The sequence below is a fragment of the Mytilus californianus genome, unplaced genomic scaffold (genome assembly GCF_021869535.1).
Source record: "Mytilus californianus isolate M0D057914Y unplaced genomic scaffold, xbMytCali1.0.p SCAF_30, whole genome shotgun sequence".
In the NCBI taxonomy this organism is placed as follows: domain Eukaryota; kingdom Metazoa; phylum Mollusca; class Bivalvia; order Mytilida; family Mytilidae; genus Mytilus; species Mytilus californianus.
In genome coordinates this window covers 502,710-518,310 of record NW_026262680.1, presented here as the reverse complement: position 1 = coordinate 518,310, position 15,601 = coordinate 502,710, and positions in this window count along the sequence as shown.

Genomic DNA, 15,601 nt, shown 5'->3' with positions numbered 1-15,601 from the left:
CCATCTACCAGTTTCAATTGGTAATCTATGATTACCAGTTCTAAATCTACAAAATATAATCCTATCTCTATCTGGTAATATATCTAAATATTTTTCGAATTCAAACTTATCCTTATATAATCTGTACGATAAACCTTTTGACGAATTACATATATCTGAACGCCAGTTTTGTTGAAATTGGTCAAATAACTTCTGTTTTAAACTATTATTTAGCCATTTTGTGTTACAGCCAGTTTGTGTTAACCAGATATTACTATAGCCACATGTTTCAAGAATATTTTTTATAAAAATAACCCATTCAGACGTACAATTATTCTGTGAATATTTAAAAAACATAAAGTTATACAAAATGTGTGACAACTTATTTTCTTTGCCGTGAACAATTCTACACCAATAATTTACCATACGCAGTTTAATGTAGACTGCCATGGGATAGACACCAAGTTCGCCATAAACCATAAAGTTTGGGGTCGACTTCTTCAAGTTCAGTAGTAGCTTGCAAAATTTCAAATGTACTCTCTCTATAATATCTATATTACTGAACCCCCAAATTTCACACCCATAAAGTAAAATAGGCTTCACTATCTTATCGAACAAATCATACTGACATCTCACAGAAAGGTTATGAACTCTCCCCTTTTTAAGTACATCGTACATAGCTCGATATGCCTTAGTAGATAATATCTTTTTAGTACTTGCAAAGCTACCTATCCTTGAAAAAGTCAATTCCAAATATGGAATTTCTTTGACAACTTCTAATTCAATATTATTAAAATAAAAATGAGGATTTTGCAATAAACGTCCACTAGAAAAAATCATAATTTTCGTTTTACTAGAATTTACACTAAGTTTCCAAAGTTTACAATATTCACTAAATGTATTAAGTTGAGACTGAAGAGATTCAACTGATTCAGCAAATAGAACAGTATCGTCTGCATATAATAAAGCAAAAAGCTTAATATAAATATTCATCTCATTCTCAATTTCTTCAGATATACAGCTTAGTCCCACAACATCATGCATTTGTAAAAAAGATTCCAAATCATTCAGATATAGGGAGAATAAAAAAGGAGAGAGATTTTCTCCTTGTCTTACACCAATATTACAAGGAAAATAGTCAGATGATTGACCATTATATACAATTCTTGATTTAATACCACTATACATATTGAATATTACGTTATAAATTTTACCATTAATTTCGTGTCCAAGCAATTTCTGATACAATCCATTTCTCCATACACTATCAAAGGCTTTAGCGAAGTCAATAAAAGCACAATACATTTTTTTCTTTTTACTTTTCATTAAGCTAAATAACATGTAAATAACAAATAAATTATCTGTAGTACTATATCCATTTCTAAATCCTGACTGATTTTCACAAATTATCTGATAATCATCAGAAAAATTGTTTAATCTTGTATTCAAAACAGAGGTAAATAATTTACCAAAGCAACTAATAATAGTGATAGGCCTAAAGTTTTTGGGATCCAATTTGTCACCCTTGTTTTTATATAATGGTATAATATTTCCCAATAACCAAATCTCGGGAATAATGCCACTGTCAAATATAATATTAAACAGCTTTACTAATATACTAGATAGAATATGAAATGAATGCTTCAAATACTCATTTATAATAACATCGTCACCAGAGGCTTTATTATTTTTCAGATTTTAACTGCTTTTTCAATTTCATCTACAGTTATGGGTACATTCAATGACGTATTTAATCTACCAATGTCGTTTTGGTTGTTTACATTTTCGCCATCTTCATTTGCGCTACCAGCATTCAATGTTTTAAAATAATCTAACAATACATTCATAGGTATATTAGGGCTTTTCTGTTTTTTTCCACTATTCAAAATTTTCCAATATTCTTTTGGATTAGTGGATTTCAAATTATTTATTCTATTTCTAATTTTTTTCCTATGTTTTCTCATACTTTTATCCATAGTCCTCTTATATTTTTTCTCTAATGATTTAGTTTCGGCCTCCTGAAATTGAGATCGATTTCTTCTCAACTTTCTTTTTGATGATTTATAATTTTTCCTGGCTTCTTTACAATCATCGTCAAACCACGGTTTGGAGGCCTTCTCATATTTTTGTAAATTTGGATTAACTTTTTGCTGGGTATATGTGCCAAAAGTACTCTTAGCTGCATCGGTTAGTAAATTACTAATACTCTCTACTGCGGTCTTTATGGTTGTTTCACTTATTGTTGCGTTGTCAACCATATTTACTAGTTGAGTCAGTATTTCTTTTACTCTTTCTCCGTCTATATTATCAATAAAGTCTGCAGTTTTAGTACTCTCCCAGTTTTTAATCTTTTCATACGATGGTTCATCTTCAACCACTTTATTTTCAATTACTGATCGAACATACGGAGTTGCATGTATATATACCTTAAAAAAAAATTTGGGAGCAGAGTTTTACATCAAAACTTCTTTTTGTTTTAATTGTGATTTAGGCACCGTAGAGAGAAAAGGTCGGTGAATGCTTGATCATTACAAATTATGCATAAAAGCCAATTAGATAAAGGACATGCTTACAAGTTAATATAGATGTATTGTATGTAAGAATGGATGTTAAACACGCTAATTAAAAAAACACACACACCATGAAATACTTTTAATATGATATAATTTTGATATCCTTATTCATAGAGCAAGGTATGCTCCATGTATATTATTGGTGCTCCATGTATATTGTTGATAAATGGCATAACATCCGATATATTGATGTCATAACAATTCATTCATCGCAGAATATTTACGAAAAAAGTGTGAAGGATAATATTGATATTTTCTAGTATAACTTAAATGTAAGATAAAAACAATGTGTAAAAAAAACTTTTTTCTCTCTCTCTAGCATTTGAATGATTATAAAAGCGAGGCGAAAGATAACAGAGGGACAGTCAAACTCATAAGTCGAAAATAAACTGACAACGCCATGGCTAAAAAAATAAAAAGACCAACAGACAAACAATAGTACACAAAACACAACATAGAAAAACTAAAGACTGAGCAACACGAACCCCACCAAAAACTGGGGGTGATCTCAGGTGCTCCAGAACGGTAAGCAGATCCTGCTCCACATGTGGCATCCGTCGTGTTGCTCATGTTAGTATAAGTTACTGACAAGCCTTAAGTGGTTTGTTGTATTCAGAAAATAACAGAAAGTGTATGCTCTTGTCCTCAATCAGCTAGAACATTGTAAAGATAAACAAATACAAGGTCTAGTTTATCCTCCAAAATTGGATGTCTTGAATTGCCAACTACCAAATAACACAATCAACAGATACAATACTTACCAAAGGTTCAACTGCATTAATTTTGTTGCAAAAACAGTGACTTATATCGTGAATGAGATGTTAGAAGAAAACATTAATGGGATATGAATTTGGCGGCCATATTTAAAACATGTGATCAAATGTGGCCTAGTACTTTCATACAAGAGTTGAAAGGTTGAAAATGTGACTTTCAAGATTTTGTATGTTAAATATGTTACCAATCAAGTCGTGTTTGCCATTCGATCAAAATAATGAAATTGTGATTTTCCGTAGGGTTTCAGTGGGACATATATGTCACCACATTAAATGGAGTCTGGTTGAGGTTGACATCAAAATCATCAATCTTTTTTGGAAGCAATTCATATAGTTGTTTCAGACTTTTCAAAATCAGCCAATCAGTATCAAAGATTGGTATTGGCTTTTTTTATTCGTCCTATCGAGGCCGATTTATCATGCATTGTACATATAAAAAGAAATAAATTAATTAGTGAAGTGTTTTTTTGAAAATGATAAAAAATGTATAATGGTCAAGGCCTAGGGCCACGACGGTTATGTTACAGCAGTTGGTCACATGTTTTGATTAATGTCTCATCCCCGGGAGATGCTAAATATGCATACTCCATGCGACACATTACATTTCGATTAAAACGATAAATCCAATAAATATTGACTAGGAAGCTGGCAATGAGCTTAATAATATATATGAATTCACTTTTATATAAAAGATACGGAAATAAGTTACCGAAAAGTAGTTTTATCCTGAAACTTGCATTTGAAGTCACAATATCAGCGACAGGGAAAACTGAAGAGGGGTGTTTGAGAAAACAGAGAACTGGGGACGTCGGCTTCTGCTTGTTTGAAATAAACTATAGGTCGATATTCCCCTGAACAACATGGTTTGGTAATAATAATCAAAATAGAAAATTTGATACTTTTACTTACCTTGATCATAACCACCATCCCGTGGAAAACATAGCTAACACCCCACACGATGGGTATTGTAGATATTTAAATTTGATTCATTTAATATACTATTCTTTGCCATAGTTTTTCGTTTTTAACTTTGATAAAAAGGCGTTATTTTAGAAGTACCTTTGACCTTTTAAAAAACATGCTTACCTCAAATAAAAAATTAACCCTATTAACCTTAACCCTAATCTATGACATTATCATGAAGCAGTCTTAGATCTTAATAACCTAGACTAGTTGTCTGATCTGTAAATTTGTCGATTGTGTCCTTTCCCTACTGTGACATTTTGACTAAGGGTGGATTCGTATAATGGATGAAGCATTCATAACAGGAGACGCTTACCATTTTTCACTATTCTTGGACTTAATGATGTACTAAGGTGAAATTAAAAAAAAAGGATTTTAAATTGATACTATAAGTCAGAAGAGCATTAGTTAAGGAACAAAATAAGCTAAGAATATTGATAGGTTATTGAGCTCCTTTTCGAGATATTTATTTTTTTTTAAATGGCAGGAAAAGGCTGACTCGGACTTTTACCTTATATTTGCATTGGTACTATTTGGGTCTCAAATCGAAAGAAAAAAAATCTAGAATCTGCTTAAATTTTTTGATAATGACCTCTTATGAGCTATTGAAGTCTTATATGAAAAGAAAAATGGGTGTTATGGGGCAAAATATTTTACCCTGTATCGTAGGAAAAAAAAACATGGAGTCCGAACATCTGACAAAAATTCATAAACCCGACCTAAGTACATCCTTAATGCGAATCTCCAGATGTGTTATCTTTGTTTGTTTATTCAAAATTAATGTACGGGATTTGAACATCAGATAACTATTGTTGCCTTTAACGACTTTGTGATATTTTTTTTATTTTTCACCATTTATCACCTGTAAATGAAAATAAAACATTCAAATAGCTACATGTATATAATAATTTTAAATCATAGTTTCTGACATTTATCTCAATTTTTTAAATCTTAGTCAATGCGTAAACTCTTACAAGCTATTAAAATTGAACTTTACAGAATTCAATTATCTTGATGACAGGACTGGTTGTATATTAAAAACGATATTGGACAATTAGAACCAATTTCAACACGAAAATAAATGTAAATGACATCGGAATTATTAACGATCCATAATTAATAAAATGTCGAGCGATTCTTTAAAATTCTATGTGAACCGGTCAATATTCATACTGTGTATGGTTAATTACTATTTCTATGAGCATGTAATTTTAGAAAATGATCATTCTTATATGATTTGCATATTTTGAAATACGTTAATATGATTGATCGAGAAGGCTTCCAGTAGCTGTTTTTGAAGTGAATTATTTTTAGATAAACGATGATGACGTTACTACTTTTATTACATTCACACATGAAGCAAATCCAATGAACAAAAACACAATAACGTGTGATCGACGTTACAAACGGGGAAAACAAACTCATTATCTGCGATTATAAAGGATAATAAGGATTAAACACCTTTTGAAAGGAATTTTTGTGTATATAAACTGGACCAAGTCACTCAAAAACATATCATGAAAGTCCTTTAGGACTTTTATTTTATTTGTTTGTGAGTGACTTGGTCAGGTTAATTCACACTAAAATTATTCTACCGGTAATGGAAATTGTTTGTGTGCTGGTGGTTGTACCGCAGGATTGTGCATGCGTCTAGTGTGGTAGGAGCCATAGGCTTTTTATCACCGCTGGCTACCCTGCTTGCAAGTGAAAAGAAAGCCGAGTGAGTAAGTCTTTCTGCCAGTACATAGCCTCTGCACTATTCAAGACTTCTGCAATGCCTCCCCGCGACAGCACATGGTAACTAGGGTCTTGCATCCTAGGCATAATTGCAGGGGATCTCGGAGCAGCAAGGGCCTTAGAGGTGCAGTGTGTAGGCCCACCGGTGTGTGGATATGCCCTAGCACTCATCAACCGTGCCCCAGCTATGGGTAAATAGTTGATCAGATGAAGATCATAGCTCCGTTAAAGCAGTTCATCTAAGAGAAGGACAACTTGATACAAAACCAATGGCTAGATGAGAGTCATAAGCTTTGGCTAGCAGCTTATCTAGAGGAAGGAAACCTTGATTAATAAATCCCTAGCCCTCCTGGTAGGGGGTTTGGCGTCAGGCTAATCACCTTGCCCTGTAAAAAAACAGCTGATTACAGAAACTATTACAGCCGTTAAACATGCTTGCCCCTCTAGGGTTGGAGCAGAAGTTGTTTTTAATGCAACTGACCGCCATGCGATGCAGAGAATGACGTCTAATAAACCGATACCACTGTTTTCGCCCAAAAAAGTCACTAAAGTTGCGCAATTGAATGTACGCACAATGTATGAATGCGGAAAATGTGCTCAGATAGCAAAGGAGATGAGAAACTATGATATAAACATACTTGGCATAAGTGAAGCAAGATGGAACCAAAGTGGAGTTTTGACACTGGTAACAGGTGAGGAGATTCTATACTCGGGAAACCCAAATGAAAATGATTATCACACCAAAGGAGTAGCAGTAATGCTTTCCAACACATCAAAGAAGAGCCTGATGGAATGGGAACCAGTAAGTGAGAGAATAATGTGGGTGAGACTAAAAGCTAAGTGCCAAAACGTAACTTTCATACAGTGTTATGCACCAACCAATGATGCCGAAGAGGATGTAAGGGAATGTTTTTATGAACAACTACAACATGATTGGGACAACATTCCCAAAAGAGACATCAAAATAGTCATGGGTGATATGAATGCTAAGATTGGGAAGGAGAACAAGGACAGAGAGAAAACATTAGGAAAACATGGTCTAGGAGAAATAAATGAGAATGGAGAAAAGCTAGTTGAATTCTGTGAGATGAATGAGCTTGTAATAGGAGGCAGTTTATTTCCACACAAGAATATACACAAGGAGACATGGGAATCACCTGATGGGAGAAAAAAAATCAGATTGACCACATCATGATAAGTCAGAGATGGAGAAGCTCACTTCAAGACGTTAGAGTAATGAGAGGAGCAGATATCAGCTCAGACCACCATCTTATCATAGCCAAAGTAAAAATAAAACTTGCAAAAGGGACCAAAGTCGAACAAAAACGTATAAAGTATAATGTGGAGAAGCTCAAAGACCTACATCTCAAAGATCAATTCCAAATCGAGCTCAGAAACAGATTTGAAGTACTTAAAGATGGGCCAGACCTGGACATAAATAATGAATGGGAAGTGGGAAGAGACATCATCAAGGAAGTGTGTGAAGATGTACTTGGAAGACAAACTAACAAAAGAAAGATTGGATGTCACATGGAACATGGGATAAAGTAGAAGAGAGAAGGAAAATGAAGGAAAAGGTAAACAATGTAAGAACAAGGGCTCAGAAACAAGAAGCACAAAACAAACACCAGTTCCTCTACAAAGAAGTAAAAAAATGTTGTAGGAAAGACAAGAGAGAATATGTAAATGACCTTGCAACTGAAGCAGAAATTGCTGCATATAAGGGTGACATCAAAACCTTGTACAATATCACCAAAACTCTTAGTAGACGTAAAACAGCTAAATCTAAACCGGTAAAGGATAAAGATGGAAAAGTCCTAACCAATCTTAACGAACAGATGGAAAGATGGAATGAATACTTTGTCAATGTTCTAAATAGGCCAGAACCAGACCAACCAGTAAGAGTAGAGCCAGCTGGGGAAGATTTGAACATAAAAATAGATAATATCAAGAAATATGAAGTGAAAAAGGCCATCAAATCACTTAAAAATGGAAAATCCGCAGGCATAGATGGAATACCACCTGAAGCTTTCAAATCTGGAGGCAATGAAATAATAGAATATATGTACAAACTCCTGAATAAAATCTGGCAGGAAGAAAAGATACCAACGGAATGGTTAAAGGGTTTGTTAGTGAAGCTGCCAAAGAAAGGAGATTTAGGGCTATGTGAGAATTGGAGAGGCATAACACTTCTATCAGTAGCTAGTAAAATACTGTGCAAAATTATACTCAGCCGGCATTCGATAGTGTCAACAGAGAAGTGATGTGGCAACTGCTAAGGCATTATGGTATACCAACAAAAAATTGTGAACATGATCAAGGCATTGTACGAGGATTTCACAGTACAGGTGATACATGAATCATCAATCACCAACCCTTTACATGTAAATAATGGTGTGAAACAAGGCTGCCTACTCTCCCCTACACTATTCTTGATAGCTATAGACTGGGTAATAAAGCAAGCACTAGATACTACACCAAGAGGTATACAGTGGAACTTCGCACAAAGGCTAGAAGACCTAGATTTTGCAGATGACCTGGCTCTGTTATCTCACCTTTTGAAAGACATGAGAGACAAAACCACCAAACTCCATGAAACAGGAAAAAAACTAGGCCTAAAAATCAACATTAAGAAGACAAAAATTATGAAAGTAAAGACCAGAAAAGGAGGAACAGTTTCAATTGAAGGAGAAAATCTTGAAGAAGTAGACCAATTTACTTATTTAGGAAGCATCATGGATAGAACGGGTGGGACAGATGCAGACATTAGGACAAGAATAAGTAAAGCTCGGCAAGCCTTTGCTATGCTGAAGCCAGTTTGGAAATCAACAGCATTTACAGAAAACACCAAAATTCGAATTTTCAACACCAATGTAAAATCATTCCTTTTTTATGGAGCAGAAACCTGGAGACTTACAGCAGGGGTACAACATCAAATCCAGGTTTTTATCAACAAATGCCTGCGCCAAATTTGTAAGTTTTGGTGGCCAGAAACAATAAGTAACAAATGCTTATGGGAAAGGACCAACCAGGAACCCGCAATTAAACAGCTAAAGAGAAGAACATGGCAATGGATTGGGCACACTTTGAGGAAACCTGTAGGTACCATCACTAGACAAGCATTAGAATGGAACCCCCAAGGACATCGGAGACCGGGGAGACCATTTCACAGCTGGAGAAGATCAAGGCGCAAGGAGCTGGAGGAGATTGGATATACCTGGAACGAAGCAAAAAGAATAGCCCAAAATAGAGTAAGGTGGAAAGCAACTGTGGCAGCCCTATGTTCCACAAGGAATGAAGAGGATTAAGTCAAGTAAGTCAAAGGAAATTGTTATTGATAATTACATTGCGTACCTGCTACAGAACTCCCTTGTTCAGCGTCCCACTTGCTTGTTTTTAAATATTTTATACTCACCATTGCAATTGAAAACGCATATCCTATAACAAATGACACTATGTTGTCTGATGGTGTTCAAATGTCTACCAATTAGTATTTCATGAATGCCCGCGAAGACATCAACGTTACAAATGCAAGATGTCGCTGCATGTTGACATAGACTTAAAACAACAATCCCGTTCCCTTTTCTCCGAATGTGACCTACCGATTAGATTTATCACTAGGTTTGTACTTACACGAGCAACAAGATGGGTGCCAAATATGGAGAAGGATCTGCTTACCCTTCCTGAGCACATGAAATCATCCCAAGTTTTCGGTGGGGTTCGTGTTGCTCAGTCTTTGTTTCTTTATTTTTTGTTTTGTGTATTGTTGTTTGTCTTTTTGTCTTTATCTTTTTTAGTCATGGCATTGTCAGTTCATTTTCGACTTATGAGTTTAAATTTCCTTTTGGTATCTTTCGCCTCTCTTTTACAAAAATAAAACGCTTACGTAACCACCGATAGTACAGTGGCGTCACCTGACGTACAAAATTCCGTCAATGGAAACCATTTGAGTGTTAGTTATGATTCAATTCTGAATATATCAAGCGATATCTTATTCTCACTCGTTATGAAACCTAAAAATACATTGGATGGTGCTATAGCTTATCCTAAGTACTTAACAAGAAAACATAGATGCCATGGTGAATAGTCTAACGTTTGATTTTGTCATTTTTTTATGGACGTCCCTTTTTTAATTTACCTTGGAGTCCGGTATTTTTGTTGATATTTATTTTGGCAAATTACCGAGTGTGTTTCTAATTTCCATTTGTTTGGCAAAGGGATGCAACACATGAAGGATAACATGTATCCCCCTTTTCAATGCAAGTAAAACGAGCACGGTGAATGTTGCGGGATCGGACAACAGTTTTCACTTCGTATGTACATTTACATTTATATGATAAATGGGATTCAAAAAAATGTGTTCAGTCTTTTAAAGAATTGTTTTAAAAAAAAAAGCTTCCGTACATGAAAACCATCAAATGAGGTTTGTTTAGGCAGAGGTACAGTTTGTCCATTTCCAAATTAAACAAAATAAAATTAGAAACAACTTCGATAATTGGAAAACGGACTACTTAAAAATTGTGACTTGGATGGAGAGTTGTCTCATTGGCACTTATACCACATCTTCTTATATCTATTATGTAGAAGGGTCTGCATCATTTCTGTATTATTTACACTTTTGGGCTATTTTTTTCTCAATTCTATTTTTTTTTGGCCCACTATTATCTATTCTTTATTTTTTAGCACCCAATTATTTTCTATTGCCCTTTATTCTGTACATTTTTTAATCTCGGATTTGTATCCCAAGACATTTGTTATCCGCAAAAAAAACTTAAATTATGCAAATAATTTTGTTCCATTTTTCTCAGACATTTAACATTTTTTTTTAAATTCTTGATGCAAACATTTTTTTCTTTATTCCAAAGAATTTTTTTTCGCAGCCACGTCCGAAAAGAATGACGACGTTAGATCCGATGTCTCGTGAAGAGAGTCAACGAAAGTCTTCTACGCCAATTTTTGATCCAAAAAAAAGAACGAAACATAAACTTGACACGTTTTTTTATATATTTAGTAAATGAAGTGTAGCAACAAATATTTTTAATTTTTTAATTAATTTTTTTTTTCATTTCCAAAATTAACTACCGTATACTATTCAACAGAACAATAAATGAATTATTGTAACAAAGAAAATAAAGCAAAAGATGATTTTTTTTACTCAACAAAAAGCATAAAAAATCAATAGTAAAGATGTAAACCTTTATTTTTGTTTTTTTATAATATATGTTACTAAATTTGTTTTCCTCAATATATAGATGAATGGTTTAAAGATAGAAAATATATATATTTCAGATATTCCCGAAGAAGATAAATGGTTTAAAGATAGAAAATTGATGTATAAATGTATATATTTACAGAAAAGTGATACTGATGCGGTATCACAAAACTAAACTTTCGCCAACTATATGTATAGATTGAATGTTGATTATATATATATATATATATATATAAGGAAGAAAATGTTTTGGACATGGAAAAGTTTCGTGCCAATGAACTATTAATACGGGGGTGTTTAACGACCTTGACTAGCTATGAACCCTGGCATGGTCGGTGAACAAGAAATTAACCAGGCATGTTTTAGCCTTTTGGGGGGTAAAATTGACATCCTGAAAGAAAAATGATTGATACCAGAAAACGTCAATAGTTCAAAGTTCTGATATTAACAGCAGTATAAACTTGTGAAGTGTAAATGTACTTTACGTGTGTAAGTTTTACTGACTTAATGGTCAAGGAATGGAATATGTTCGAAGTACATTGTTAACAGTGGGAAAACCGATGGCGCGAAAACAATTGAAAAGTTACTCTTCTTATATAAAAGTTGACAAAATCAGTTGTAAAACAATGCTGGTAACCATACTAATTAAAAGCTATTCTTAAGAGCAATCTTACAATTTAAATTGTTAAACTGTGTTATTAGAAACATGCTTGCAAATATATGATGTTTTAAATTTTCATTTTTTATCGGGATAATTGCATTAGAAGATTGTTTAATTGATAAACCTACAAAATCTAAAGCTCTCTGAAGTCAACAATTTTCGAAGTGTTCCAATAGTCCTTAGCATGTTAAAAATTCCCAAAATACACCTATTTTCCACATCTAAGTTTCAAGTATTCCTATACGCTCATTGTGACGTGAACTTTCAATATAGAAATATCGTCTTTACATGAATATATATAATGAATAAAAAAATTATGGTAAGATAACTATTTTTACAAAGTAGGTTATTCATTTAAAAAAGTGGAGAAGTCAAATGTTTAGGAACATCCTAAACTACGAAATACTAACCACGCTAACTGCTTATGTTTTTTTATTCGTAATAAGTTGTCTCATTGTGTGCGTTATCCATCATTTATGATTAGGTGCTATGGCTGCGGCACCACGTGATAGATTAATGGCAGCGCACATGATAATTAGGTCAGATCTTGAAAAATGTGTCTGACACATGGGGACACTGAAAAAAAGTCAAGTTGTTGTTATATGTTGAATACCACTAGTGTCAAGTCCCTTTATGTATCTGTCCCAAATCTATTAAAACATAAAATCACTGTGAGTAGGTATATACATCATATATTTATAAATATTTGTGAATTTTTTATGTTTTTAAGACGTTAATACTGACTTTTAACCAAAATAATGGTGAGGGTGCCATAAGGAACTCTTTTAGTACGAGTTCACGAAAGAGTGAAAATTTGATAAATTTGGTTAACCGTTGTTTGAGGACTTCTTTTTTAAATATATTTTTGTGTTAAAAATGTACACCATCATACGAGTATTAAGTGGTTTTAATACCTACCATATTTTCGTTTAAAGATTGTATACATCAGTCAAGATTTCAGTCTGACTTATATGGCAAGTTGTTTTTATATTTTTTCAATTTCAAGATGTAAAATTAATTAGATATCTTATAAAATTAATTAGATATCTTATAAAATTAATTAGATATCTTATAAAATTAATTAGATATCTTATAATATCGTACAAATCTTTTTACGAGATCTTGTATTCTTTGTGAGATATCTTATCTAATTTTAAGTTCGTACGGTATCTTATATAATTTTATCTTAATTAGTTTATAAGATATCGTATTAAAAATATATCCTTAAATGGAAAAAAAAAATATACAAGACATCTTTTAAAATAGACAGGTACCTTTATAAATTGTTGAATAAGATATGATGATATGTTATTAAATTTATTTGACATCTTACACACTGTATGAGATATCTCGTTATGTTCATATGATATCTTAATAAATCTATATGATATTTTATGAAATGTAGAAGGTATTCTACTTAACTTTTTAAGATGAATATAAAACGGCCTGCCATAGGCTTAACTAGCAAAAATTTTGAACTAGGGCGACTAGATGTTTATGAATTGTGGAAAGAGAAATGAAAGCGTTAAACATGTACTGTTTAAATCTAAATTTGGTTAGAATAATTATAGCAAACAATTCTTAACTACTAGTATAAGTGCACATTAAAGCGCTGACAAAACAGCCCATTTAAGTGCCAGATTAATCCGTTCACCTGTATTTTCGTCATCCCATTTTAGATAAACTTACCCAGTTGATAGATACTTACGTTTTTTAGTCAAGGATTTATATATCTGTGTCATTGGTAAAGTTAAACATGAAAATGAATGTAAAAACATATATATGGCGAAATGCGCTAACTCATCGAAAAATTATCAGAAAACCATGAAATGCACACAAGATGAAATGAAAGGACAATTCTTACTGCAATTCTATGATCGATGTCTGGAAAGACCATTTATTATGTACGATACCTTAATTATCCCAGAGTTACTGGTGAAAAGAAATATGGACAATTAGGTCTTCTTCCAACCGGCAGTAAAACCCTTGCCAAAGTGAGGCGTCCGTTTGATTGTGCGGGATGTACAAGTACGCAGCCACGTCCGGTCATAATCGGAACGTGAAATTCGATGCATCGTGTAAAGAGAGTGTCATGCTCTCTGTATGTTAAGAACCCTTGCAATAACTCTTTGAGTGGTCCGTATAGGTGGCCTTTTGCAAAGCAAAATTTCTGTCCCCTTCAATATTCCCTCATTTTCCAGTGGCAGTTCAATTTACCCGACCTTCATTGGAGACAGCCTCTATTACAGGACTAGAACGAGTTCTTCTGTCTCTATATATAGCATATATTTTCTGATATTCATTTGCTTTTTACTATTTTTGATTTTTTCTATTTTTTTTGTTTGTTTGCCCTATACATGTATATGCAAAAAAAAAAAGCAAAAATAGTAAAAAGCAAATGAAGATCAGGAAATATATGCTATACAGAGACAGAAGAATTCAGTCTTTTACAGGACATGGCTGTTGTTTTTATTCATAATGTGTAGTTCTACTCCCTCGGGGCTGTGAATACCACAGTCTATTGGGGACAACGTCCAGAATATGCATAAAATATTTGCCACTGGACGTTAAGCAACCAACAATCAATTGATTATAAATTCCAAGCGAGAAATAAATGTTTAAAGTAATTAAGACTGTTAGTGCTGCATTTCATTTTAACGAATATCAGATCTTAATATTGAGCTCTTTTCACATAAAATAAATAATAAATTTCTATTCTCTATCGTAAAGGAGTAAAAGGGATTATTTTAATTTGTCGCTAAAATGGGGAACTAACAAGTTAAGTTTTCGCTAAAATGGATTAAAAATATGGCACTAAAACGAGTTATACCAGAGACATGGCTATGCTAAGGCGCTTAAACGTCCGTTTTTTTAGGGGGGGCTAATATGTCGTTCCGATTCGCTAAAATGTCTTTCGCCCATCTATTTACACATTTTGACTTTGCTTCAACAAATTGAAGAAGAGAATGTTAAATTACATTTATCTTTGTGTCGTCTTATGCGAGATAACTCAGAAGAAATATAGTTACTATATATATATAAAAATATTAATTTTCGCGAACCATTTAGGTCACGGAAATTCCATTTTTTGCCATCAGTAAGGAGAGTTATACAAATAATGTGAATACACAGAACCCCGATCCAATTCATCTTTTGCTAAAAATATTTATCATTTTCTGTTTTATATCTCCTAACATCATTCCATTTTTCTCTAATTTCGATTAAAATATGCCAAAACCTGCAGTAAAAATAGATGTATGCCCCAAATAAACATTCCCCGATTGGTTGAACTAATATGGCGTCAATGTAATGCAACTCAAGCCTCGATGTAAAGCAACGCAAGCCTCGATGTAAAGCACACGCTTCCCAAGAGTAAGGAGAGTTGTACAAATAATGTGAATTCACAGACCCCCGATCCAATTTATCTTTTGCTAAAAGTGGTCATCATTTTCTGTTTTGAATTTACCAACAACATTCCATTTTTCTATAATCCCGATTTAAACATGTCAAAACCTGCAGTAAAAATAGATGTATGCCCTAGGTAAACATTCCCCGATTGGTTGAAAAGCTGTAGCCTCGATGTAAAGCAACGCAAGCACACGCAAAAATTTCCGTTCATATGTTGAACTTCCGACCCCGGGCCGATTCACAAGAAGACTTTCTTGCGCTCAAATGTAATTCTAAGTGAAGTATACTGGGAAAG